The 27,956-nt window shown below is 42.6% G+C and overlaps 1 protein-coding gene and 1 pseudogene across 1 annotated transcript in view; one reads left to right on the top strand and one right to left on the bottom strand.

The window, feature by feature from the left end:
* DSCAM (DS cell adhesion molecule) overlaps positions 1-27,956 on the top strand; it is an 836,416-nt gene that overhangs the window by 71,311 nt on the left and 737,149 nt on the right. The gene's annotated exons all lie outside the window — the stretch shown is intronic.
* Positions 12,258-12,379, bottom strand: LOC115931871 (uncharacterized; annotated as a pseudogene).

Below are 27,956 nucleotides of genomic sequence, written 5' to 3'. Positions count from 1 at the left end.
AGGCCGCCTGTCCTGTATGATGTGGTGTGCAAAGCACTGTTGTCTTAAAGTGCTCTGGAAGCTCCCTTCTGGTTGTTGGACAGCATCTCAGCTGGCACTTCCCCTTGTTCCCAGTGGGGAAGCCTCAACCCAATTTCAGCTTCCCATGGGACCAATATCTTCCTTTTTCAGGGTAGGGGGGATGCATCTGAACCCAGCTTCTACTGTGTCTTCAAGGCTTCCATATTCTGGGGATCTGGACTTTTCAAACAGCTGCTTCAAACAGCTGACATCTAAATTCATCCTGCCTGGTGCCCCGGTAGCTGGATTATTCCCTTACTTACAAGATTGCTCTCACACTTGCCTTGTTTAAAGGGCAGGCAGCCTAGCAGAGGGGAACTTCCCCTAGAATTCACAGCCACACTGCCTGCCCACCACAGTGTCTTGGCCCAAATGCCTTTCTATGGCGTCAGAGGGAAAATCAGGGGCCTGTGCTTCTTTTGCTTACTTACCTTGGCTTGTAGGCACTTTGCTGAAATGTGTTAGGTTGGTGTAGTGGGTTGAACAGTGTTTCCCAAACATTCGTGTTCTCCTGGTACCTCAGAATCTGACCTTATTTTGAAATAGAGTATTTGCAGATGTAATTAAGTTAGGATCTGGAGATGAGATCAGCCTGGACTTACTATAAGCCCTAAATCCAAGGACTGGTGTCCTTCTAAGAGAGAGGAGATGGAAATTTAGACATGAAGACACAGGGAGAAGAAGGCCATGTGAAGACGGAGGTAGAAATTGGAGTTGTGTGTCTACAAGCCAAAGTATGCCAAAGATTGCTGGCAGATACCAGAAGCTAAGAGAGGCATGGTAATTAACACTGCCTACATCTCAATTTTGGACCAAATTTCTATTGTTTAAAGCAACCAGACATGTGGAAGTTTGTTATGGCAGCCCTCAGAAATGTAAACAGCTGGGTTTCCTAGAAGTAGAACCTGAGAAGGGGGTTCTCGTGCGAGGGACTGATGAAGGATTGGTTGAACAAGGGTTAGGTGGGGAGCTGCGTAAGTCAGGGATGTGGTTTCAGCTGGGGACTGGCCTCTGTCTGACCTCACAGGCTGGCTCTGGCGCACAGAGCACCCTGCAGGATATGATCCACCTGTGGCAATAGGGCCAATGCTTTGACCCCTAGGTCAGCCAGTTACTGACTGTGGGCTGCTGGGAGTGAGCAATGCCTCCAGCAGGAGCTGCTTTTTATTTGACAGAAGACAGCTCTCTGGGACAGGGTCCACCACCGCGGCGATTATGGCAATCGTTATTTCTTAAGGCAAATCCTGTGAAGTTATGGAATTTGTTACGGGCCCTGGTCCATAATGGTGGCAGCCACGAGAGGACATGATTTGCGTGAGTAACACCCACAAAGGGAACCGTGTTGCACAGCACAGCAGATGCCCACCATTCCGGCAGTTATCTGCATTTGGGAAGGGGGAGGTTGTATGATACAGAGAGGAAGAGGGAATTTGGCTGGGGAGGCCACCAAACCAAGAGAGGCAGTTGGACATGGGCAGGGCTCCTGCTGAGGGAACTAAGACAGTTCCTAAAACTGCCTGAGCTCTATGCAGAGCCACCCACAGCAGGAGGTATAGGACACAGGTCTGACATGCCTATAACTGAGAGGAAAGAGATAGGCAATAACCGTTAAATCAGGCTGGGCACAGTGGCTTATGCCTATAATCCCAGCACTTTGGGAGGCCAAGATGAGTGGATCACCTGAGGTCGGGAGTTCGAGACCAGCCTGGCCAACATGGTGAAACCCCGTCTCTACTAAAAGTGCAAAAATTAGCCAGGCATGGTGACGGGTGCCTGTAATCCCAGCTACTCAGGAAGCTGAGGCAGGAAAATCGCTTGCACCCGGGAGGTGGAGGTAGCAATGAACCAAGATCACACCATTGCACTCCAGCCTGGGGGAAAAGAGCAAATCTCCATCTCAAAAAGAAAAAAACATAAATCACTTTTTAAACCTATTACTAGCAAAACATTTAAAAACAGAAGCTAGAAGTATGTGTTGACACAATAGCACATTTTATCAGCCCTTATTATGAAAATTCTGTGTCAATTCCCGTCCACATGACTTTGAAGTTATCAGCATGTGTAGCAAAAGTGAATATGTTTCATGGCCTCTTTCCCATGAACATATTCACATTTTATGAAATAATAAAATTCACATAAAGATTACATCATAAACTCCAGTCTCCATTTTCCCCTCTTCATTGTATGCGACATACTCACGTTCCCTGAAAATAAAATGTGCGTGTAAAATTAAATTAACTGGCTATTTTAGGTTGAGTTCCCAGTGTACCTATTTGGAATGCCTTTCCAAGTCAAAACAGGTTTTGAGGCTGTAACAATAGCATCACAAATAAAACAAATTGGATTCAGAGTTTTACCTAAAATAATTGGGAGTAAAAAAGGAATTGTTCAAGGTTCCCCACTATATCTTCATACTTCCTTTCGCTGACTCTTGATTTACTTAGAGATGCAGTTAAGATGGAAATGAGCCATGCCCAGACGGATGGAGAAGGCAGAGTGAGTGAGTTCTGGTGTTGCTTTTATGAACCACGCAAGTGCTCTTTGCAGAAACCTGGTCCAGAAGCCTTCCCCCGTGTAGGTGCGGAGAGGAGAAATTGCTCACAGTCTGAAGGAATAGCATGCACAAGAACACATTTTCAAGGAGTTCTGCTTTCAAAACTCCACATTTCGGGAAAAATGTAAAAGGTGCTTTGAGATGACCTTCACTCTTGTTTATTCCCAATACTCCCTCCTCTATCCGTTTCAATCATCGCAGCTCAGAACTGCGTTATGACAGCAGCCTGAAGAGGAACCCAGGCCTTCCTTATAGGACACGCAGCCCATGGCCTGCTCAATGAAAATGCCTGGTAAAATGGGTAGCATGGTTCTATGCTAATGAAAGCTCATGCCCTTGAGTGGCTTTCTGTCCCTCATGTGGGCTGGGTGGCCTGTCTCCCACTGCGTGAAGCCTACACCTCTCTACACTGCCCAACTCTGTTTCTTGGTTTAGTTTGACTCTGCAGCTACCCTTGGGCATGCCCTGGAGTCCGGCAGCCTGGGGGTGCTATGCCATTACCAGGCTGCCTCGTGTTTACCATGATCCCCTTGACTGCTTTCTTTCTTTCATGCTAAATCTCCTGGAAGTTTCCAGAAGAAAAGACTGCCAACTTCTCACCTTGGCACCCTTTCTACCTCTTCTGTTTTTGCATTTTACTTTTACTTTCAATATGCCTCTGCATCTGTTTAGTAACAACTAAAAAGTTTTCCTAATTAGGTTATGACTATCTCAGGCTTTGAAGCTCTGTTCTCCTTCTTACCAGCCACATGGTTAGGGCTGCCTAACTAATCTTTCTGTGCCTCAGTTTTTTTCATCTGGAAGATGGGGATCCCATAATAACATTCACCTCCTGTAGAGTTGTTGTGACAATTAAGTGAGTTTTCACACAAAAAAGTTTAGAGCTGCACCTGCCCATTTGCAGGTGCTGAGCATTAGCTGTAGTTTCTTTTTCTACACCCCCAACTGTTCCGAAAGACGGTAAGGGCTGTGAGCTCTGACTTGGCCGTATCAGCAATTTTGACAATATTGCATTCTTTTTCCATGGAAAAAACTCGAATAACTCTTACAGATGAGTTTCAAAGTCAACACAGATCATCACTGTGTTCTACAGTTCCAGACTTGGGTGGAGTATTGGTGCCTAAGTTGGCCAATTTCCTAGCCATTGGAGGTGTGAGTCTCATGGCACTACTTTAATACTTTGATGCTGAGATGCCAATAGAGAAAGAAAATACTGAAAAGTTGAGAAACTGATTCTGAATTTGGTTTTTATATTTTGATAAAAATGAAGAGAAACTAAGGAGACCAGTCTTTTAAGAAATGTTCAAGTCTACTTTTTGTTTTGTCTAGGGAAGAAATGAAGACCAGTTATACAGCAACTCCCTTTTGTTTTTAGTGAGATAATTGGATATAATTTTGAGAATGTTCCTTGGTTTAACCTCGGGGAAGAGTTCAGTGTTGTTAAAGAAAAAAAAATGATCTTTGATAAGGCAGTAAGGCAGACTTTATTCAGAGCCATAGAGACCCTGCAATTGCATTTTGAAGTGGGCGAGAGAGATTGGGCACAATTCCAAATACAAAAAACAAATGGGAGTTTATAGCCAGGTAGTGAGGTGGGGATCAGTGGATGGAATATTATTTACAGGAGACATCAAGGGTAAGGGGCATTCTGGCTACATCACCTGAACATGACTTGCTGAACACAGACCAGGGTGATCAGACAACTACCTGGGGGTTGGTGAAGGAGAAACCTGATCAGATAGTTAGGGTGATCAGATACCCAGGATAGCCAAACTAAGCAGGATTCTTGCTAAAACTGGAGAAGGCAGAGACAAGAAAAAATGCTCCAAAGTCAGGGATTAGTTGAGAAGAGCTTAGAGAGGGGCCCGCCTAAAGTCTGGTCAGGGAAAGAGTCTGTCGTGATACACAGTTAAGCACAAGACTCTTGGCGGATGCTATGAGATCCACCTCTCCAGGGATGGTTGAAGGAGGCTGGCTTGGATTTGGGACTCTCTGAAAGGGCTCTCACTGTGAAGACAGCAGGATGCTGACAACACCCACCTGTGTCCACCACAGCATGCAGGCCTCATCTACTTCTCCACCCACCTGTGTCTGCCACAGCATGCAGGTCTCATCTCCTTCTCCCCATGGGTGCAGCATGGCTGGCCAGCTTTGAGGTTGGGGTCATCCGTGGGTCTCTGACCAGACCTGACCAGACCTCCCAGATTCCCTAAATGGAAAATGAAGCCTGAGAATTTTCTGTGCTGCACCATCTTTGCTAGAATACTTGGCTCAGGACCAACTATCAAGAATATGAGAGAACAAGTAGTGTATCACAGAGATGTGTCAATCCTTGTTCTGGAATGTTCCCTGCAGTGGGGATTCAGCACAGATCATGGCCACTTATAGCCTTGGAAGTGAGAGCAGAGGGTTGGGGAAGGGCCCCCATGAGCCTTTCAGGTCTAGACTCTAGTGGATTAATAGGAGCAGACATCCCCAGCTGCCCTCTAGAGATAGTTCTAATATTTTAGTCACCATACTACTTCACCCTGACATCAAAGGACGTCTTCAATATGCATCTCTTTGATAATCTCCCCTCTTGGGTGAATTTCAGCCTGTCTCAATTGGGCCTCCACCTTCCTTTTCAAAGATAGCACCTTGTTTTTTCCTCTTGTGCTATAAGATCTTCCATGCCCCTATGCTATATCCAAGGTCTGGTGCTCAACTTCTGTTCTCAGTAACTACTGGCTTTTGTTTCTAACTTTCACTACAATTACAATCAACGCGAGCTTTGGGAAGCCTGCTTTTACCTTGAAGCACTTCCACATCAGGAGGTCTGAGTGCAGAGGTGCTCCTTAAAACAGATGGATTGCTGCACTTATCAGGGAAAGGCCATCCTGTGATGTTCACCAAAACTAACAAACACCTGGAAATGGAAATTGTGTTTAATGAAAATAAACTGAAGCTGGCTTCGTTCATTATACCCAAAATATTAGCCATCTCTAATCTTTTCCTCACAGGTTATGCCCTGCAGGAATTACTGGGAGGGATAGTGAAGAATGCTTTCTGTTAGTGAAAGACAAGCTGTAATTGTTGGGAGCATTGGATGAGAAAATGCACATAAAATCACTTGGAAACTTGCATTAGCATGCAGGACAGATAGGTTCTGAAGCTCTTCCCAGAATTATCACACTGCAGCCCCTCGGGGTGGGGGTGGGGGGAGGGGTGTCACCGTAAGGTAATGAGGCAGGTGGGAAGGCCACCTGTCTTGGCTCAGAGCCACTGGGGTGCCATCTGGGTGCAATTCAGGCACGGGGTGACTGGCCACCTGTCCTGGCTCAGAGCCACTGGGGTGCAATCTGGGTGCAGTTCAGGCAGGGGTGACTATGTTTTCTTTAGTGAAGTTATAGCCTATGCTATGAAATACCTGGATGATTCCCTAAAATCGACTTTAACAGTGTTTGCCTATATTAGTCAACTTTAGAGTGTTTTATAAGTAGTTTTCCACTTAATCACATTCATTATTGATTTTTTTCTTTTTGTACCTGTCACTGAACATTTGCATATGTAGACAAAATAAAATGCTGTATATCTCATAGTGAAACCATGTAACATGCACACACGCACACACACAGAGGAAGAGAAAATGGTGAGCCATGTATCAATGATCATAATTGACTAAACTGGCAATATTAAACTACTGCGGGTTCTACCTCTCAAAGATCCTGAATGTCACAGGTGACACCATCCGTAGAAATGGTAATTCATCCCGTCAATTAGCTGTGATGCCCAGCACCAAATGTTAGCATGGCTGGGATTAATAGCAAGTGATCATTTGCATCTGGCATTCAATTGGGAGCTGCCATGAGATGCTCCCACCCTGGGGTCTCTGTTCTAAATATACGACAGGCTGATACTTTGCAGGAAGGTTCATTCTCAAACATAAATAGCACACATGGTCTTTGCATTTTGCCTCCCATCCTAGCTGGAGAAGCTTATTTTGTATGTCATCCTAAAGGTCAACTTTCTCACGCTAAAAAAGAAAATCGGCATCAGGCGAAGGTGCAGGGAGTGCAGAGAATGCTCAGTGCAGCAGCTGGTGGTTGTCCTGTACCTGCTTCGTGCGTGTCTGTGTGTTTTGCCCAAAGCGATGTGGGCCCGAAGTTACTGCCAGGATCTGTCTGTGCCCTAGTTTTGCCCAATTCTCAGGTCACCAATTCTACGACCCTTATTTCAGGTTGAATAGTTTTTCATGTGAGACCCACTACCTGAAGAAGGCAACCCTGCTTACTTACTCTAGTAGGAAAAGGAATGCTGGTTTTCTCAGAGTGAAACTATTTAAAATCTTACCCCTTATTTTTCCAAACACACCCCTCCCACAGTGCTCCTAACATGTTTTAGTTGACAATTAAACGTCTTTGTGAATTAGTTGTTTTGTTCCCTGTTCCACATTTCCCCTACCCATAAGGCTTACGTATTTCCTGTAAAGCAAGTACCTTTCTTTTAAAACAAATGAACCATGAAATTAAGAAAGGTTTTTTGGCTGGACACGGTGGCTCATGCCTGTAATCCCACCACTTTGGGAGGCCAAGGCGGGTGGATCACCTGAGGTCAGGAGTTCGAGATCAGCCTGGCCAACATGGTGAAACCCCGTCTTTACTAAAAATATAAAAATTAGGCACGGTGGCATGCACCTGTAATTCCAGCTACTTGGGAAGCTGAGGCAGGAGAATCACTTGAACCTGGGAGGCGGAGGTTGCAGTGAGCTGAGATTGCACCACTGCACTCCAGACTGAACAGAAAGAGACCCTGCCTCAAAAAAAAAAAAAAAAAAAAGTTTTTTTTTCTTTTTTTTTTGGAATTGTTGTTTTGTCTTTTTAAAAACATTAGTGATGGTGACCAAAACTTGGAACTTGGAAGCTGTCAGTTGGGTGAGGCTTTCCAGGCTGTGTTTTCTCCATTTGATGCTCTTCTAGCAAGCATTTTCTTTCAGTAAAACTCCCAGGGGAAAAGAATGTGAAATAACTACTTTGTAAATGATACCAAGCCTCAATGTTAATGTTCAGTATTGATATTGAATGTCTCTCAGCATTTTAGTTAGTTATGTGTCATCTTCCCTTAGGTTTAAGAATGTCATATATCAGCTATCCTGTTAAGGATGTGTATTTAATCCTTTGAAAAAATATATATATATATACCAAATACATATAAAATTGAAAGGCTCTGTTTTATATTTTTATGTATGGGGAAAATGGGGAGAATTTCAACTTACTTTGTAATCGGGTCCTAACAGTTCATGATTTTTAATAAGTAGCAATCTTACCAGCAGTACTTTCCCACCGTAGATTTAATTAGTCTTTCTTCCCCCACCCCCAACCCCTTTTGCTAGTTGACGGAGCTGAGAGGAGGGAAACGGCCGCAATTTGAAACCTTGTTAGAAATTTATGAAGTGCTAAAGTGTTTTATTCCCAGAGGCTGGCTTGCCAGCTGTCACGAGCTCCCTGCCTGCCTCCGCGGCTGTGATAGCAGGGGTAAGAGGGAGGCTGCCAGAGCTGCACAGGGTGGGGAAATGCCATTCCCGTCAGCAGCACAGGGCAGAGGTTAGCTCTTCGTTCCCCTGCAGCTGACCAGCCACATGTGAGATGAGAATTCAGGGGATCTGGAGCGGGCATCGGAGCCCTAGAGTAAGACCCTTTGCGGCTGTTAATAACAGGCACTGATCGCTGATCATGCAATGAGACGTCAGCTTTGGGTATAGAAATTAAAACAAACACCCATTCTGTTGGTGGCCTCAAACAGATAATTGGCCTCTTACTAGCAAAATGTCCCTGAACTAATTTCTTCTGGAGGAAACACCTTCTCACAAATGTTACCAGGTGTGAAGGATGTTCTTCCCGGGGTCATAGCCTACCTGCAATGACTCGCTGTGTCCCCATCCTTCCCCCGTTGCTTCTATGATGCCTGGAATGTGTCTCTCAGGAAACAAAGTTTAAAAAAAATTTTTTTTCTTTGGCCCTTGAATGGAAATATCACTTGCACACTGTGGTCATAGATACCCCGGAGAATAAATAATTCATAATAAAGGTGCAAATCACCCACGTTAGATGCTGGGCTGGAGGAAGTGCTAAGTCTGACATGATGGAGACCAAAAGGCCCCACGGAAGCAGAGGAGGAGGAGGAAGTGTCTCCTGCTGGGCCAGGCGCTGGGCCAGGCAGTGCCTTCATGATTTGCCTCCAAGTTGCTCTGAGCAAGGAATTGGGCATGGAAGAAGGAGCCAGAGACCTCAGAAATCTTCATGGCAATGACATTGGTTAGGAAAGTATGCCCTCAGCACCCTCTCCTACCTCCTCTGCCTCTCCAAACCAACAATTATAGTAAGTACTTTTGGTTCCACAGAACTTTCTGACAAGTTCTTCTCTTTTTTTTTCTATGATACATGTGCAGAATGTGCAGGTTTGTTACATAGGTATACATGTGCCATGGTGGTTTGCTGCACCTATCAACCCATCATCTCGGTTTTAAGCCCTGCATGCATTGGGCATTTTTCCTAATGCTCTCCCTCTCCTTGCCCTCCACCCCCTGACAGGCCCCGGTGTGTGATGTTCCCCTCTCTGTGCCCCTGTGTTCTCATTGTTCAACTCCCACTTATGAGTGAGAACATGTGGTGTTTGGTTTTCTGTTCCTGTGTTAGTTTGCTGAGGATGATGGTTTCCAGCTTCATCCATGTCCTTGCAAAGGACATGAACTCATTCATTTTTATGGCTGCATAGTATTCCATGGTGTATATGTGCCGTATTTTCTTTATCCAGTCTATCATTGATGGGTATTTGGGTTGGTTCCAAGTCTTTGCTATTGTAAATAATGCAGCAATAAACATACATGTGCATGTGTCTTTAGAGTAGAATGATTTCTAATCCTTTGGGTATATACCCAGTAATGGGATTGCTGGGTCAAATGGTGTTTCTGGTTCTAGATCCTTGAGGAATCGCCACACTGTCTTCCATAATGGTTGAACTAATTTACAGTCCCACCAACAGTGTGAAAGTGTTCCTATTTCTCTGCATCCTCACTAGCGTCTGTTGTTTCCAGACTTTTTAACGATCACCATTCTAACTGGTTGAGATGGTATCTCATTGTGGTTTTGATTTGCATTTCCGTAATGACCAGTGATGATGAGCTTTTTTTCATTTTTTTTTTTTTTGGCTGCATAAATATCTTCTTTTGAGAAGTGTCTGTTAATATCCTTCACCCACTTTTTGATGGAGTTGTTTGTTTTTTTCTTGTAAATTTGTTTAAGTTCCCTGTAGATCCTGGATATTAGCCGTTTGTCGGATGGGTAGATTGCAAAAAATTTCTCCCATTCTGTAGGTTGCCTGTTCACTCTGATAATAGTTTCTTTTGCTGAGCTGAAGCTCTTTAGTTTAATTAGATTCCATTTGTCAATTTTGGCTTTTGTTGCCATTGCTTTTGGTGTTTTAGTCATGAAGTCTTTGCCCATGCCGATGTCCTGAATGATATTGCCTAGGTTTTCTTCTAGGGTTTTTATGGTTTTAGGTTTTACATTTAAGTCTTTAATCCATCGTGAGTTAATTTTTTATATAAGGTTTAAGGAAGGGGTCCAGTTTCAGTTTTCTGCATATGGCTAGCCAGTTTTCCCAGCACCATTTATTAAATAGGGAATCCTTTCCCCATTGCTTGTTCTTGTCACGTTTTCCAAAGATCAGATGGTTGTAGATGTGTGCTGTTATTTCTGAGGCCTCTGTTCTGTTCCATTGGTCTATATATCTGTTTTGATACCAGAACCATACTGTTTTGGTTGTGGTAGACTTGTAGTATATTTTGAAGGCAGGTAGCATGATGCCTCCAGCTTTGTTCTTTTTGTTTAGAGTTGTCTTGGCTACACAGGCTCTTTTTTGATTCCATATGAAATTTAAAGTAGTTTTCTCTAGTTCTGTGAAGAAAGTCAATGTTAGCTTGATGAGAATAGCATTTAATCTATAAATTATTTTGGGCAGTATTGCCATTTTCATAATATTGATTCTTCCTATCCATGAGCATGGAATGTTTTTCCATTTGTTTGTGTCCCCTCTTTTTTCTTTGAGCAGTGGTTTGTAGTTCTCCTTGAAGAGGTCTTATCGCATCCCTTGTAAGTTGTAATCCCAGGTATTTTATTCTCTTTGTAGCAATTGTGAATGGGAGTTCACTCATGATTTAGCTCTCTGCTTGTCTATTATTGGTGTATAGGAGTGCTTGTGATTTTTACACATTGATTTTGTATCCTGAGACTTTGTTGAAGTTGTTTATCAGCTTAAGGAGTTTTAGGGCTGAGATGATGGGGTTTTCTAAGTATACAATCATGTCGTCTGCACACAGAGACAATCTGACTTCCTCTCTTCCTATTTGAATGCCCTTTATTTATTTCTCTTGCTTGATTGCTCTGGCCAGAACTTCCAATGCTATGTTGAATAGCAGTGGTGAGAGAGGGCATCCTTGTCTTGTGCCAGTTTTCAAAGGGAATGCTTCCAGCTTTTGCCCATTCAGTATGATATTGGCTATGAGTTTGTCATAAATAGCTCTTATTATTTTGAGATATGTTCCATCAAGACCTAGTTTATTGAGAGTTTTTAGCATGAAGGTGTTTTGAATTTTATCAGTCCTTTTCTGCATCTGTTGAGATAATCATGTATTTTTGTCATTGGTTCTGTTTATTGATTTGTGTATGTTGAATCTGCCTTGCATCCCAGGGATGAAGCTGACTTGATCATGGTGGATAAACTTTTTGATGTGCTGCTGGATTCGGTTTGCCAGTATTTTACTGAGGATTTTTGCATCGATGTTCATCAGGGATATCGGCCTGAAATTTTCTTTTCTTGTTGTGTCTCTGCCAGGTTTTGGAATCAGGATGATGCTGGCCTCATAAAATGAGTTAGGGAGGAGTCCCTCTTTTTCTATTGTTTGAAATAGTTTCAGAAGGAATGGTATCAGCTCCTCTTTGTACCTCTGGTAGAATTTGGCTGTGAATCCGTCTGGTCCTGGGCTTTTTTTGGTTGGTAGACTATTGATTTACTGCCTCAATTTCAGAACTTGTTATTGGTCTATTCAGGGATTCAACTTATTCCTTGTTTAGTCTTGGGAGGGTGTATGTGTCCAGGAATTTGTCCATTTCTTCTAGACTTTCTAGTTTATGTGTGTAGAGGTGTTTATAGTATTCTCTTATGGTAGTCTGTATTTCTGTGGGATCAGTGGTGATATCCCCTTTATCATTTTTTATTGTGTCTATTTGATTCTCCTCTCTTTTCTTCTTTATTAGTCTACCTAATGGTCTATCTATTTTGTTAATCTTTTCAAAAAACCAGCTCCTGGATTCATTAATTTTTTGAAGGTGTTTTCATGTGTCTAACGCCTTCAGTTCTGCTCTGATCTTAGTTATTTCTTGTCTTCTGCTAGGTTTTGAATTCGTTTGCTCTTGCTTCTCTAGTTTCTTTAATTGTGATGTTAGGGTGTTGATTTTACTTCTTTCCCACTTTCTGATGTGGGCATTTAGTGCTATAAATTTCCCTGTAAACACTGCCTTAGCTGTGTTCCAGAGATTCTGGTACACTGTATCTTTGTTCTCATGGGTTTCAAAGAACTTGGTTATTTCTGCCTTAGTTTTGTTATTTACCCAGTAGTCATTCAGGAGCAGGTTGTTCAGTTTGCATGTAGTTGTGTGGTTTTGATGCTCTACATGTTTAGAGAAACTTCTCTAGTAATGAACTATAGAAATGATCCCTGAAAGTACTCTTCTGATAAGTTCTTTTTTAAAAAAGTAAACGTACCAGGGCACTCTCTAATTGGGATTGTTTCTCTCTGTATTAGTTTGTTAGGGCTGTTAAGAAAGCATCACAAACCGAGAGGCTTGAACAAGAGAAGTTTGCTCTGTCTTGCAGTTCTGTAGGCTCCAAGTCCAAGATCAAGGTGTCAACAGAGTTGTTTTTTTTTCTGAGAGCTGTGAGGGAAAGATCTGTTCCAGTCCTCTCTCCTTAGCTGGTGGATGTCTGTATTCATGATCACATGATGTTCTCCCTGTAGTGCACATCTGTGTTCAAATATAAGATGAGAGATGGAGGGGTGGAGGAGAGAGAAAAAGAGGGAGGGCAGGAGGGAGAGGGAGAGAGAGAGAGATGCTATGTTGTTGGCTTTGAAAATAGAGAGGGGGCCATGAGCCAGGAAATACATGTAGATTCTAGAAGCTAGAAAAGAAAAGGAAACAGACTCTCTCCTAAAAACATTTGATAACAGGTACCGAGCTGGGAGACTTGGAGCAGACAAGAGCTGTACTTAGATTTAGCAAAACTGCATCTTCGTGGTGAGCCAGACTCAAGGATGATAAAGTCCACTACTTGGAAGGATCATGGATGCAGCCTTGGGTTTAACTTGAAGTCATTCACTGAGTTCAGATACCAGACTGACTCTTTCCATAAGGAATTGCCTAGTTAGGTGAGGGTAGAAATTCAACAATGACTGTTGCATTCCAGGAGAAGGAAGGCAAAGAGCCAAACTCCAAGTTGTGCTTTAGGAATGTTGTGATTATAAGTAAGTGCATCAGCTCCAGGCTCCCCAGTGTCACATGCACACACTATGGGGACTGATCGTGTTGATTCTCAGTGAGGTGTCTTGGGGACCCTGTCCCAGCTGGGAAGGTGAAGGGATGTATTAGAAGGCTTGGTGCCAGGTGCAGAAAGGGAAAGATTCTGGAGGCCAGGCACAGTCCATAAGCTGTAGCCAGAGACCTGGCATGAGAATAACATCTAACTTCCCAGAAAAACAGCACAGCCAAGCCAGGCATCAGTCAAGGATCACAGGAAGAGAGATATGCAGGAAAGCAAAGTTCCTCTACCTGGGTGGCAAAATGCCACAGCTGCTGAGGCTTCCTTGACTCTTGCCTGCTTGAAACTGGCAAAGCAGTGACTGCTGGTGGCTATGAATGCTTGTTAAATGGCCCATTCTTACTCCATGACTGGCCTGTGCCCAGGACCTCTGCGGTTGGATAGAAAGACGGTGTCTCTAGGGTAAGGCAGGTCAGAATCAAACACAAATTCCACTCAGTATGACCTGTGGCTCCCGTGCAAGCTAACGTCATCCTCTCAGCCTCAGTTTCATGATTTAAAAAACAGGAGGAATTCTGAAATATTTGAAGGAGGTGTGAAGCAAGGGCCAATTGAATCAATAAATGTGAATGTGGCCGGGCATAGTGGCTCGTGCCTTTAATCCCAGCACTTTGGGAGGCCATGGTGGGCAGATTATGAGGTCAAGAGATTGAGACAATCCTGGCCAACGTGGTGAAACCCCGTCTCTCTCTACTAAAAACAATAAAAATGAAAAAAAATTTCAAAAATTAGCTGGGTGTGGTAGCATGCACCTGTAGTCCCAGCTACTCGGGAGGCTGAGGCTGAAGAGTTGCTTGAACCTGGGGGGTGGAGGTTGCAGTAAGCCAAGATCCTGCCACTGCACTCCAGCCTGGTGACAGAGCGAGACTCTGTCTCATAAATAAATAAATAAATAAGTGTGAACATATCCGATACAGCTCCTGATTCTTCATGGAGGCAAAAAGATGAATGCCCCTCTCGTCACCTCCTCCTTTTGATGTGTGGTGGGCGATGGCTGCATTTTCATCTGGGACAGTGATGGAGGTAGAAGGTGGCAGTGAGGAAGGAAAAGGAGGGAAGCAAAGACTAGCACCCCAGGCTGTGCAATGACTGCTGCCAGGGGCAGGCTCATGGCATGATGGCAGGAGAGATGGGGAGCTGGCTTTGAAGTCCTGGACTAAAGCCAGAATGGTTCCCATGCTCCTTTAGCAAGTGCTCCGAGGCCAGCCCCAGCAATCAACCCAACAAACTGAGGGCAGCACAGAAGAGTCTGGACAGCCCACTCCCCGCTGTATTGATGTGCATAATCAGCCTGCAGGTGCACCTTGACTGGGGGACAGAGAGATAGGCAGGCCAGCTGGCAGGCTGCCCCCAGGGATATGGGTATTTATCCATGATCAGAAGGGCACAAGGGAGTCAAGTGCACTTTAAAGATCATTCAGTTGGTTTTTTTATTCAGGCTTAAAAAGATGTAATCCAACCTGAAAAGATTCCAGGGGCAATGAGGAATTCAAAGCAGAGCCGGCTATTAGGTGACCATGATGCTTGGAGAATTTGGGGGCAAGGAGGAGTCCTGATGCATGGGGTCATGGAGAGTGGTGGGAGTGAGATGGGCACTCAGGATAGGCTTGGAGCACGTGGGAGGCTGAGAGCCTGGGGACTGTGGAATCCAACCTGGAATCCTCTTGGATGGACTGGGAGACTCAATGCCAAGAGATGAGACAGGATGGGACTAAGAGCAAAGGCCCCAGGCTGGGAGGAGCTATGTGTCCCTTCTCTCTACCCTTCTCTCCCTCTCCTCTTTGTGCCTCCTCACTACCCTATTTCACACCGCTTCCAGGCAGCCTTGTGCAGTCCGGATCCCTCTACTCTAAGGATTGTCACAAGCACGCTTGCGTTCTTTATTTATGATGATCTATTAACAAGAATAAATGGTTGTGGGTCAGATAAAGGGCTAAAAATCAAAAGTCATCCTTAACATCTTTAAGATGCTACTATGTATCATCTGTCAGGGCATGAGGGTCTTCATCAGGCCCACTAAAGAATCCCATTTCTCTTGAACCAAGTATGTCATGACTGGGAGGAAGACAAGACCATTTGGGGTGTGAAGTTTTGGGGTAGAGGCCCTTTTAGGAGCCAGGTTAGCCCCCAGCTTCCCCAAGAAACCAAGCTGCCCCCCTCATCCTCGCCTAAGCAAACAGCTGATGACAAAACCGGAGTTGGCCTGAGGGGTTCAAAGGAAAACCATAAATAGACCCCCCAAAATAAGAAAATAAGAATATGTAACTAAATTCTTTCCACTTTATGCCAGCAGTCACCACACCTCCTGTCCTCTGTATCTCAGTTTTAGGTCTTTTTTTTTTTTTTTTTTTTTTTGAGACAGAGTCTTGCTCTGTCGCCCAGGCTGGAGTGCAGTGGCGCCACCTCGGCTCACTGCAAGCTCCGTCTCCCGGGTTCACGCCATTCTCCTGCCTCAGCCTCCTAAGTAGCTGGGACTACAGGCGCCTGCCACAGTTTTAGGTCTTTATTCTGTGTTCCTCTTTCTTTTTTTCCCAGTCCCTTTTTCTGCATCTCTCAGAATATACACTAATGTCCTAGGACAGCCATAACAAAGTGCCACACATTGGGTGGCCTAAAACAGAAGGAATTTATTTTATCATGGTTCTAGAGGCCAGAAGTCTAAAGTCAAGGTGTGAGCACGGTGGTCTCCCTCTGAAGCTCCTGGTGGGAGTCTGCTTCACATCTCTCTGTGGCTGCTGGTGGCTGCCTTCTCAGTCCCTGTTGTCATATCTATCATACCGTGTTCTCCCTGTGGGTCTGTATCTGCCTCTCTGGGTCTTTGTCCAGATTTTCCTCCTCTTATAAGAAAACCAGTCATTGAATTAGAGATCATTGTAATCCAGTATGACCTCATCTTAATTTGATGACATCTACAAAGTTCTTATTTCCAAATAAGGTCACATCCACGGGTACTGGGTGTTAGGACTTGAACTTATCTTTTAGGGGGACACGATTCTGTCCACTGTGATGGATATACGTGTATTCCCCCACATGAAACAGTACTCCACACATAGGATTCAATCAAGACTTGATGCCAAAACATAGTGGCCCAAAGTGGCAAACATTTATGATTTCTCATGATTCTGTGGGGGCAGCTGTGCAGCTCTTCTAGTAAGGAGAGGCACTCTCTTGATTCTCTTTAAGTGTCTGGGCTTTAAATTGGATGGAAGGCACAACTGGGCCTCAGCACATGCTCTTTACCCTCTGGTGGACTAGCCTAGCCTAGTACTCGGGTGGTGGACCCATGTCCCAGGAAGCCACAATGCTCATGCCCTTCCCAACTGCTTGCATCACATCTGGCAATATTCCTGTGACTAAAGCAAGTTGCATGGCCAACTCCAGATTCAAGGAGTAGAGAAGTCAGGGGAGCAGCCAAGTCACATTGCACAGGACATGCATGAGGAATGAGAGAATTTGTTGCAGCCATTTTTTGCAAATAGTCTACCATAGAAGCTGAGTGACATGACCTTTTATATATGCAGAAGAGTAACAATATATACACGTGGGCTGGGCACGATGGCTTACGCCTGTAATCCCAGCACTTTGGGAGGCCAAGACGGGTGGATCACGAGGTCAGGAGATCGAGACCATCTTGGCTAACATGGTGAAACCCCGTCTCTACTGAAAATACAAAAAAAATTAGCCGGGCTTGGTGGTGGGCACCTGTAGTGCCAGCTACTTGGGAGGCTAAGGCAGGAGAATGGTGTGAACCCTGGAGGTGGAGCTTGCAGTGAGCCGAGATCACGCCACTGCACTCCAGCCTGGGCAACAGAGCAAGACTCCATCTCAAAAAAATAAAATAAAAATAAAATACACACACACACACACACACACACACACACATGACCATTTGATGGGCAATCTTCCTCACAGGCTGAATTGTAAATATTCTAGAGATAAATCGCACAGACTTGGGAGTTATATCGCCTGGCTTGCAATACTACCTCTAAGACGTGCAAACTGTATGGCCTTTGACCAACCTTTCTGTGCCTCAGCTTCCTCATTTATAAAATAATAATAATAATACCTCCTTCCTATGGCTGTGAGTTGTAGGATAAAAGAAGTTAAAATATGAAGTGTTTAGTACAGTGTATTTGTCTATTCTTGCATTGCCATAAAGAGATGCCTGGGCTGGGTGTGGTGGCTCATGCCTGTAATCCCAGCACTTTGGGAGGCCGAGATGGGTGGATTACTTGAGGTCAGAAACTCAAGACCAGCCTGACCAACATGATGAAACCCTGTCTGTACTAAAAATACAAAAATTAGCTGGGCATTGTGGCAGGAGCCTGTAATCCCAGCTACTCGGGAGGCTGAGGCAGGACAATCACTTGAACCTGGGAGGCAGAGATTGCAATGAACCAAGACCATGCCAATGCACTCCAGCTAGGGCGACAGAGCAAGACTCTAACTCAAACAAACAAACAAAAAAGAGACTGAGTAATTTATAAAGAAAAGAGGTTTAATTGGCTCACTGTTCTGTAGGCTGTACAAGAAGCATGATACTGGCATCTGCTCAGCTTCTGGGGAGGCTGCAGGAAGCTTAGAATCATGGCGGAAGGCAAAGAGGGAGCAGGCAGCTCCTATGGCCAGAGCGGGAGGAAGAGAGGGGGGAGGTGCCACAAACTTTCAAATAACCAGATCTCGCAAGAACTCACTCATTATCGTGACAGTACCAGGAGGATGGCACTAAACCATTCATGAGAAATCCGCCCCCATGATTCAGTCACCTCCCACCAGACCCCACCTTCAACATTGGAAATGACATTTCAACATAAGTTTTTGGCAGGGCCACATATCCAAACCATATCATACAGTGACATGCATAAAGCAATTACTAAATAAGTGCTATCTGTTTTAATTTAATTCCCAACTTCTTGCATCAGATCTGCCAATATTCCTGTAACTAAAGCCAGTTGCATGGCGAACACCAGATTCTAGGAGTAGAGAAGTCAGGGGAGCAGCAAAGTCACATTGCAAAGGACATGCATGAAGGATGACAGAATTTATTGCAGCCATTTTTTGCAAATAGTCTGCCATAGAAGCTATATGAATATCTCATTTCAAGAAGATGTATGAGCATCTCATTTTGCTCTTAAATTCACATCAGTAAACTTTGGAATCCCCTACACAACTCACCTATACCTTGGGGGGCCAGGGTGCTACCTCAGTCCTGCTCTCTGCCTTATCTTTTTATTGCAGCATTTTCACTCTGCTGTGGCCTCTCAGGGTAGGGGAGACCTTCCCTTTCCTTTTCTCCACTCCTACCAATCCAGAGTTTCTATCATCTAAACCATACCCACCCTCAAATCTAAGATTCCTCTCAAGAATCCAGGCAACATCTTTTTAAAAACTTTTTTATTTTTATTTTATTTATTTATTTTTTGGCAGGTGGGGACAGAGCCTTTTTATGTCACCCAGGCTGAAGTGCAATGACATGATCTCAGCTCACTGCAAACTCTGCCTCCCGGGTTCAAGCAATTCTACTGCCTCAGCCTTCTAAGTAGCTGGGATTATAGGCATGCACCACCACGCCCAGCTAATTTTTGTATTTTTAGTAGAGACAGTGTTTCACCATGTTGGCCAGGCTGGCCTTGAACTCTTGACCTCATGATCCGCCCACCTCTGCCTCCCAAAGTGCTGGGATTACAGGCTTGAGCCACTGTAACTGGCCCCTAGGCAACATCTTAACCTCATCCTTATCCCCCAAATCTCTCCATGTCCTGCCCACTGCATCATCTCCCTTCCTCTTCCATGTTGTGGGAACTCTGCCCTGAGCCATATTCTAAGTCTTCACACCATGTCTTGTGGCAAAACTCCATCATTAGACCTCCAAGCTTTGTTCTGCCTTAATACAGAAGGAGGCTTTGGGAATTTAGAAAACTCTCTTCCCTCTCAGTTGTCCTATAAATCCAGACTTTCAAATGAAATGCTTACCATAGACTTGAGAAACAAATCAGAAACTCAGAGCAAAACCCTGAGTCTTTATTTTAGGCTGTATCTTTCTTTGAAGCAATGGCTGCCATCAACTCCGTGTGTGAAGGAGACACAGGACAATTAAGAAACAAAAATGAGCGGTGGTGTCGCAGGTGCTGTTGGTGCCTGCCTGGAGCCTGTCACCTCCTTACCATTTCCTGGCAGCACTTCCAGCTCTCCAGTAGCAACACTTCACCTAAGGACTCTCTTTGGCAGGTGAAAGTGCCTGAGATTGACTCCTGAGAGCAGCCACGGCCAGTGACAGCCGGAGTTGGTGATGTAAACCTCAGCTAGCTAGGCTTTCAGGAAGAGTAACTGAGGCAGGGTCCTGCTCTGGTTCTCAGTGTCTCCAAGAGATGAAGCTGCCATTTCTCGTAGTGGCGACTTGCTATAATGTGCCCTTCATTGACCATCTTCCTTTTATTGTTCACTTGCCTCCTTTCCTGCCTGTGTTTCCTGAAACCAACTACCTCACATAAACTACTTTTGCTTGAATCCCTGTCACAGAGTCTCCTTCTGGGGGATTCTGAAGGTAGACACATTTAATATGTCAAAAGTATTGCACCTGTTGTGTGTTTTAGGGGAGTAATGATTAGCAGAAAATAGAAAGGAGGCTATTGTAGTGGTCCTGGGCATGGGGGAACAAGAGCAGGTGCTGATAAAATCAGGAGAACTTGAATAGTGGCAGAGCTGGCAGAAACACGGAGGATGTGTCGGAGGGTCTGGTGTGCGGTTGCTCCCCACGGCGGAGTCTGAGCAGGAAAAGAGGCTCTGGCCTGATGACAAGAAGACCTCACGGCTGTTTCTTGCCATTGTTGTCACTGTCATGTTCATAGGTTCACTGCCCATAGCAACTGAAAGAATGTCAAATGCTTGCACAACCCCCTTCAATTTGTAGATGAAAACTGGAAGTGTGGACAGGTTAAGTGGAAGCTCAAGGTCATAAAGCCAGCCAGCTGCAGAACCTTGCACTGTAAGTTTTTGTTCGTGACAAGGCCCAGCTCCACTTCAGGTGCGGTTCAGATTTTTGTCTTCATTCGTTCTATAAAACTTCATTTTTTGCTTTTTACTTCTCGACTCTTCTAATTGTCCTTTGTATGTCTATTAGGTGTGGGTCCCCCATTAGGCTGATCTGTAGCATAATTTCTACAATAGGAAAGGGAGATAAATAGGACATTTAAGATGCCTGGACTCATCTAAAGGTTGTTTAAAAGCAATTACTACCATTAGTTTGAAGCGCTACCTCTGGCTACTCTGATAGTAATGTGCACCCAGCAATCCAATTAGTTTGGAAATGGATTAGTCTATTTGTTAGCAATGTGTGTGGTTTAAATTCAGTATAATATACATCTAAAGGTGTGTCCATCTTATCTATTGACACTTTGTATAAATGTGTTGCTTCATCTTTCCGTAGATAATTTACTCACTCCCTTCTCCCATACTAAATGTTTCTTCATTACAAATTGATTTCCTAAACTATGATTCATGATGTTTCAATTTCATTGTCTTTATTAAATGACTGTAATTTTCTTTAGTTTTAAGGATTTCCATTTTGTGTCACCACATTGGACTAAACATGGACAACCAGATTTTCCATAGAATGAGGTCATTTTCTGGGAAATAACAGACCAAGGAATACCTCCTGATATACTACATTGGAGGAATCCTTGCAGATACTCTCCCCAAATATGTGTTAAATAAATAAAACAGTATGTTCATCAAGTACCTCTGGGGTACCAGAAGCACAGATAAGCTGGTGTCCAACATGGAGCAAGTCTGGCATTGAGGTGTTAGAAGAAAAAGGCTGGGCTCCCTGAACTCTGTTACATGGTGGAGGCTGAGGGGCCTGTTGTGTAGATTCAGGTGCAGGCCACGTGACAGGGTGTTAGCCATGTAAGTCCATATTTTCTCCCATTGCTTCACATCTATTTCATCTATTCATTCATTCAACAAATGCTTAGTTTCTATTATTTAAACGTTTCTGGGGATATACTAGTGAACAAAACACTTGCCTTTCCTCCTTGCTTCCCTCTTCTCCCCTTCTCTCCTCCTTTCATTCCTTTTGTAATTCTTTACTCCCCGCTTTTTAAAATTGAGCTTATTTTCAGCACTTCTTTGAACATCTGCATTCTTATCCAGTTTTGGAACACTATTTGTGTTGTTGTTGTTCTTGTTGGACGGGGTCTTTCTCCGATGCTCAGGCTGGAGTACAGTGATGCAATCATGGCTCCCTGTGACCTCAAACTCCTGGGCTCAGGTGCTCCTCTTGCCTCAGCCTTCTCAGTATCTGGGATTACAAACACAAGTCCCTGCACCCAATCTATAAAAGTATTTTTTTAAAATAACTGCATATTTTATCACATATTGCCTCAAATCTTGTTGGTCCTCTTGCCAAATTGTCAGATATTGGTGGAGACACAGGTCAGTTTCCTAAGGAAAAACATTAAACGTGGTCCCTGCCTCTTGCTGCAGCATTTGGCTGCAGGAATGTGTGTGGATTCCAAGCCAGAGGGAGGGCCCCACCTCATTAAGCCGATCTAGGGGAGGGCCCCAGCTGTGCTCAGTCAGGAGGAAGTGGTGAGCTGGCTTTGGAGAAAAGAAGAGGTTACAGCAGAAAGGAAGCACCCACTCTTGACAGAGTCTTAGGGAGCCTTCTCTCCTTTCTGGATACAAAGCTTCACACTATAATAAAACCATGTGGCTTATGTAGTTAATTGGTAGATTATTATTACCATGTACAAAGTGCTGTCAGGAGTGCAAAAGAAAAGATGACCCGCACTTTATTCTTGTTTTGACTCTTCTTGGAGTTTTGTCTATTGGGATGTTTGCCATCCAGTTGGGCTATAGAGCTAACAATGAATAGTGTGAATTTGCTGCACAGTGAGCTGGTAATGCAGCAGATAAGCAGAACAGAGGCATCAGATCAGTGGCCGAGGAGATGGGGATGGGGTCATTTATATTATGAATATTGGATTACAAGGACGTGATGCACTCTGCTATGCTTCAATGATTTTTTAAATGTAACTTTGTCTTTTTTTTGTCTTTTAAAAATGTAACTTAATTTTTTTACACAAAATATAAACATGAATAGAACCCCACTTAAGAAATAGAAGAGTGTCCTTGAAAAGGCCCCTGTGTGCTCCTCTCCAATCACGTCTCCACCCCACCCTACAGGAGGAACCCCTCTCCTGAACTCCTTGTTAACTAATCCTCAATGTTCTTTGTAGTTGTACCACATGTTTGTAGCCTTAAGTAATATTTTGCTAAGATGTGCATGCTCTTGAACTTTATGTAATTAGAATCACAGAGGAAGAGTTCTTCTGGGACTAGCTTTGTTCTCAACATTATTGCTTTGAGATTTATCCATGGTGATGTGTGTAGTTTGTTCATTTATTCAACAAATAAATTTTCGAGGCAAATACTGAGTGCCACACATGGTTTCTGGCTGCTGGGGATACAGTGTGAACAAAACAGACAGAAGCCTTCATCTTAAGGTAGCTTTATTCTAGTGGGTGGGGGAGAGCAATGCATCAGATAAATGAATATGTAGACTAGTAGATCGTAATTAGTGCAAAGAACCTGAAGCAGTGAAGAAGAGTAATTTTAAGGGAGACGTGGAGTTTCAGATAGGCTAGAGTCGGTCTCGCTGAGAAGGGGCACTTGAGTGAAAACCTAAACGAAGTGATAGAGTCCTGGGGATGTCAGCGGGGGTGGAAGAGGGCTTTTCAGGCAGAGCAAACAGCAAACACCAAGGCCTGCAGCAGCCTGTGTGACAAGAGCAGGGTTAGCAAGGGAGGGACAGGAAGGGGAGATAGGGACAGAGAGGATGTTGGAGGTTTTTGAACAGGGTGGCATTATATGACTTATGCTTTAACAAGATTTATCTGGCTATTGTGTTGAGCATAGAGCTGAAGGGGCATGGGGACTGGAGCGAAGGCTCCAGGTGGGAGTCATTTTAGTCATTCTAACGAGAGTTGGTGTGGACATGGGGAAAGGAGCAGCGTGCTGGGTGCATCACAAAGGCTGAGTGTAGGATTTTCTGATAGGTTGGATTTGAGGTGACAGAAAAAGTGAGAAATCAAGGACTGTAGCCTGAGCAGTTAGAATGGCAGAGGGACTGCTCATTGAGTGAGGGAAACAGGGCAGGGAAGGAAGATCAGGGGCTCAGTAAAAAGAGTGTTCAGTTTCTGATGCAAATTCAACATCCTGGTGCGGATGTGAGCAGGCAGTTGGGTGTAGAAGTTTGGAGTTTAGATAAGAGGTCTGGGTCAGACATGGAAATTTTGTTGCTGCCAGCCTGGAGATGATACTAAAAACCTTCAAAATGGGTGAGATCAAAGGGAGAAAGGGAGTGAGTACAAAGAGACTGGGAAAGAAAGAAGGTCCAGAGACTGTGTTCTGGGATACATCAAAACGTAGAAATCAGGAAGTAGGAACCAGCAACAGAGACTTAGAAAAAGCAGCAAGAAACTTCCTATCAGAGGGAAACCATGCATGATCAATAGTGTCAATTATCACTGCTACAGCAAAACACAGGCCACTGGTGACTGCAAGAGCATGTTCAGTGGAGTGGAGGGGACAAAAGCCGGCTTAAAATGAGAGACTAGGAGGCTGAGGGAGAAAGTGGAGCCAATGAGGTCAGGATGGTGGCTCATGCATGTAATCCCAGCAAATTGGGAGGCTGAGATGGGTGGATCACCTCAGGTTGGGAGTTTGAGACCAGCCTGGCCAACATGGTGAAACTCCATCTCTGCTAAATATATAAAAATTAGCTGGGTGTGGTGGGGGGAACCTGTAATCCCAGCTACTCAGGAGGCTGAGGCAGGAGAATCACTTGAACCCAGGAGGTGGAGGATCCAGTGAGCTGAGATCACACCACTGCACTCCAGCCTGGGCAACATGTCTCAAAAAAGAAAAAAAAAAAGAAGAAAGTGGAGCCAATGAAGGATTAGAGGGGAGAGGCTACGTGGGAGAAATAACAAGGTTTCAGACAGTTACAGGCCGCCCTTTATACATTCCTCTGTAGATGCACATTTAAGTCAGTTCCATCTCTCAGCTACTGTGAACAGCGCTGGAGTAAACATGGAGTACAGACATCCCTTCAACACACTGATTTCATTTCCTTTAGATCTATATCCAGTAATGGGACTGCTGGATCATATGCTATTTCTATTTTTAAATTTTTGAGGATCTTTCATGCCTCTTTCCGTAATGGCTATACTTATTTACATTCTCACCAACAGTGTGGAAGAGCTCTCTTTTCTCCACATCCTCACCAGCATTTGTTAAATTTTTTGTGTGTTTTTGATGATAACCATTCTGACTAAGGTGAAGTGATATCTCATTGTGGTTTTGATTTGCATTTCCCTGATGATTAGTGATGTTGAGCATTTTTTCATATAGCTGTTGGCCATTTGTATGTCTTCCTTTGAAAAATATCTATTCAGGTCTTTTGTCCATTTTTAAATTTAATTATTTGCTTTTTTGATATTGAGTTGTTTGAGTTCCTTATATATTATGGATATTAATCCCTTGTCAGATGCATAGTGCACAAATAGTTTTTTTTCCCCATTCTGTAAGTTGTCTCTTCAATCTGTTGTTTCCTTTGCTGTGCAAAAGATTTTTAATTTGATATAATTCCATTTGTCTATTTTTGCTCTTGTTGTTTGTGCTTTTGAGGTTGTCTTTAAAGAATCCTTGCTCCATTCCATGAAGCATTTCCTCTGTGTTTTCTTCTAGTAGTTTCATAGTTATGGTCCTAACACTTAAGCCTCTGATCTTATTTGAGTTGATTTTTGAATATGGAGATAGTGATCTAGTTACATTCTTCTGCCTGTGGATATCCAGTTTCCGAGGACCATTTATTGAGGATACTGTCCTTTCCCCAATGAGTACTTCTGGTGCCTTTGTTGAAAATCATTTGGATATACATACATATATTTATTTCTAGATTCTTTATTTTGTCACATTCATCAATGTATCTGTTTTTACGCCAGTGTCATCCTATTTTGGTTACTATAGCTATGCAGTATATTTTCATCAGATAGAGTGATGCCTGAAGCTTTGTTCTTTTTGCTGAAGATTGCTTTAGCTATCCAGGATCTTTTGCATTTCCATATGAATTTTAGGATTGTTATTTCTATTGCAGTGAAGAATGTCATTGAGATTTTTATTATAGAGATTGCATTAAATCTGTAGATCACTTTGGATGATATGTATATTTTTAAACATTATTTCAGTCCATGAACATGGAATATCTTTCTAATTTTTTGTGTCCTCTTCGATTTCTTTCATTGGCGTTTTACAGTTTTCATTGTAGGGATTTTTCACCTCCTTGGTTAAGTTTATTTATAGGCATTTTATTTATATCTTGTAACTATTGTACATGGAATTACTTTTTCAATTTCAATTTCAAATAGTTTGCTATTGGCATATAGCAAACACTACTGATTTTTATATGTTAATTTTATATCCTACACCTTTACCAAATTCATTTATTAGTTCTAATATTTTTTTTTATGGAGTCTTTAGGCTTTTCTCTAACCATCTATCTAATTATGATGATATTGTCTGCAAACAGGGAAAATTTGACTCCCTCTTTTCTTAATTTGGATGCCTTTTCTTTCTTTCCCTTGCCTAATTACTCTGGACAGAATCTTCAGTGCTATGTTGAACAAAAGCGGTGAATGTGGGCATTTTTGTCTTGTTCTACATCTTAGAAATGAAGTTTTCAACTGTTTCCTGCTCAGTATGATGTTCTCTGTGGATTTGTCATATATGGCCTTTATTAAATTAAGGTGTGTTGTTTTTATAACCAATTTCTGGAGGATTTTTATGAAGGAATTGAATTTTATCAAATTTTTTTCAGCATCTATTGAAATTATCATATAGATTTGGCCTTGATTCTGTTAATGTGGTAATATTATGTTTATTAATTTGTGTATGTTGAATCATTCTTGCATCTCTGTGATGAATCCCACTTGATCATGGTGAATTATCTTTTTAATATATTATTGAATTCAGTTTGCTAGTATTTTCTTGAGGATTTTTTGCATCTGTGTTCATCAGGAATATTGGCCTATAGCTTCCTTTTTTGTTGTTGTATTCTTTTCTGATTTTTGGATCAGGGTAATGCTGGCCTCATAGAATGAGTTTGGAAGTGTTCCCTCCTTGTCAATTTTTTGGAAGAATTGGTAGAATTCTTGTGAGAAAGATTAGTTGTAGATCTTCTTTAAATGTTTGGTAGAATTTATCAGTGATACCATTAAGTCTTGGGAGTTTTTTGAATGGGAGATTCTTTAGTACTGCCTCAATATGGTTATTCATTATTGGTCTATTAAGATTTTCTATTTCTTCATGATTTAATCTTGCTAGGTTGTGTCTGTCCAAAATTTACTCATTTCTTCTAGATTTTCCAATTTCTTGGCATATAGAAATTTATAATAGTCTCTTATGGTCCTTTAAATTTTTGTAGTATCAGTTTTAATGTTTCCTTTTTCATCTCTGATTTTATTTATTTGAGTCCTTTCTCTTTTTCCTTAGTAAGTCTAGCTTAAGGTTTGTTGGGTTTTTTTTTTATTTAAACAAAAATACTTCCTTGTTTTCTTGATTTTTTGTATTGTTTTTAAAACCTCTATTTTGTTTATTTCTGCTCTGATTTTTGTTATTTTTTCCCTTCTAATTTGGGGTTCAGTTTGTCCTTGTTTTCTAATTTCTTGAGTTGTGACATTGGATTTTTTATTTGAGATCTCTCTACATTTTGGATGTAGGCATTTATCACAGTAAAATTCCCTCTTAGAACTGCTTTTGCTATATCCCATAGGTTTTGGTATGTTGTGTGCATGTTTTCATTTGCATCGAGAAATTTTTAAATTTTATTTTTGATTTCTTCACTAACCCCTCTGTTGCTCAGGAGCATGTTGCTTAATTTCCATGAAGTTTTACAGTTTCGAACATTTCTTCTGTTATTGATTTTTAGTTTTATTCCATGGTGGTCAGAAAAGACACATATAATTTTATTTTTAAAAAATTTCTAAGACTTGTTTTGTGACTTTCATAATCTATCCTGGAGAAAATATCATGTCTTGTTGAGAAAAATGTGTATTCTGAATCTATTGGGTGGAAAGTTCTGTAAATGTCTGTTAGATTCATTTGATCTAGAAGGCTGTTTAAATCCAACGTCTCTTTGTTGGTTTTCTGTCTGGATAAACCTTTCCATTGCTGAATGTAGGGGTATTAAAGTTCCCTACTCTTATTGTATTATAGTCAATCTACAGACCTTTTAGATCTATTAATGTTTTCCTTACATATTTGAGGGTCTCAAATATTGAGAGTCCCAGTTTTGGGTGCATACATATTTACAGTTGTAATGTTCTCTTTCTGTATTGATCCCTTTGTCATTATATCATGGTCTTTTTGTTTATTTTTACCATTCTTGATCTAAAGTCTATTTTATCTGATATAAATATTGTTATTCCTGCTTTTTTTTTTTTGCTTCAATTTGTTTGGAATATCTTTTTTCCATCTCTTTAGTCTGTGCATGTTTTTATAGGTGAAAGATCTCTTGTAGACAGCATATAATTGGGCATTTTTAAAAATCCATTCAGTCACTCTATGTCTCTTAATTGGAGATTTTAATTCATTTGCATTTAAGGTTATTATTGTTAGGTGGGGCTTTACTACTACCATTTTGTTACTTGTT

Source organism: Gorilla gorilla, chromosome 22, assembly GCF_029281585.2.
Source record: "Gorilla gorilla gorilla isolate KB3781 chromosome 22, NHGRI_mGorGor1-v2.1_pri, whole genome shotgun sequence".
NCBI lineage: Eukaryota > Metazoa > Chordata > Mammalia > Primates > Hominidae > Gorilla > Gorilla gorilla.
This window is presented reverse-complemented; position numbering and strand designations above follow the sequence as displayed.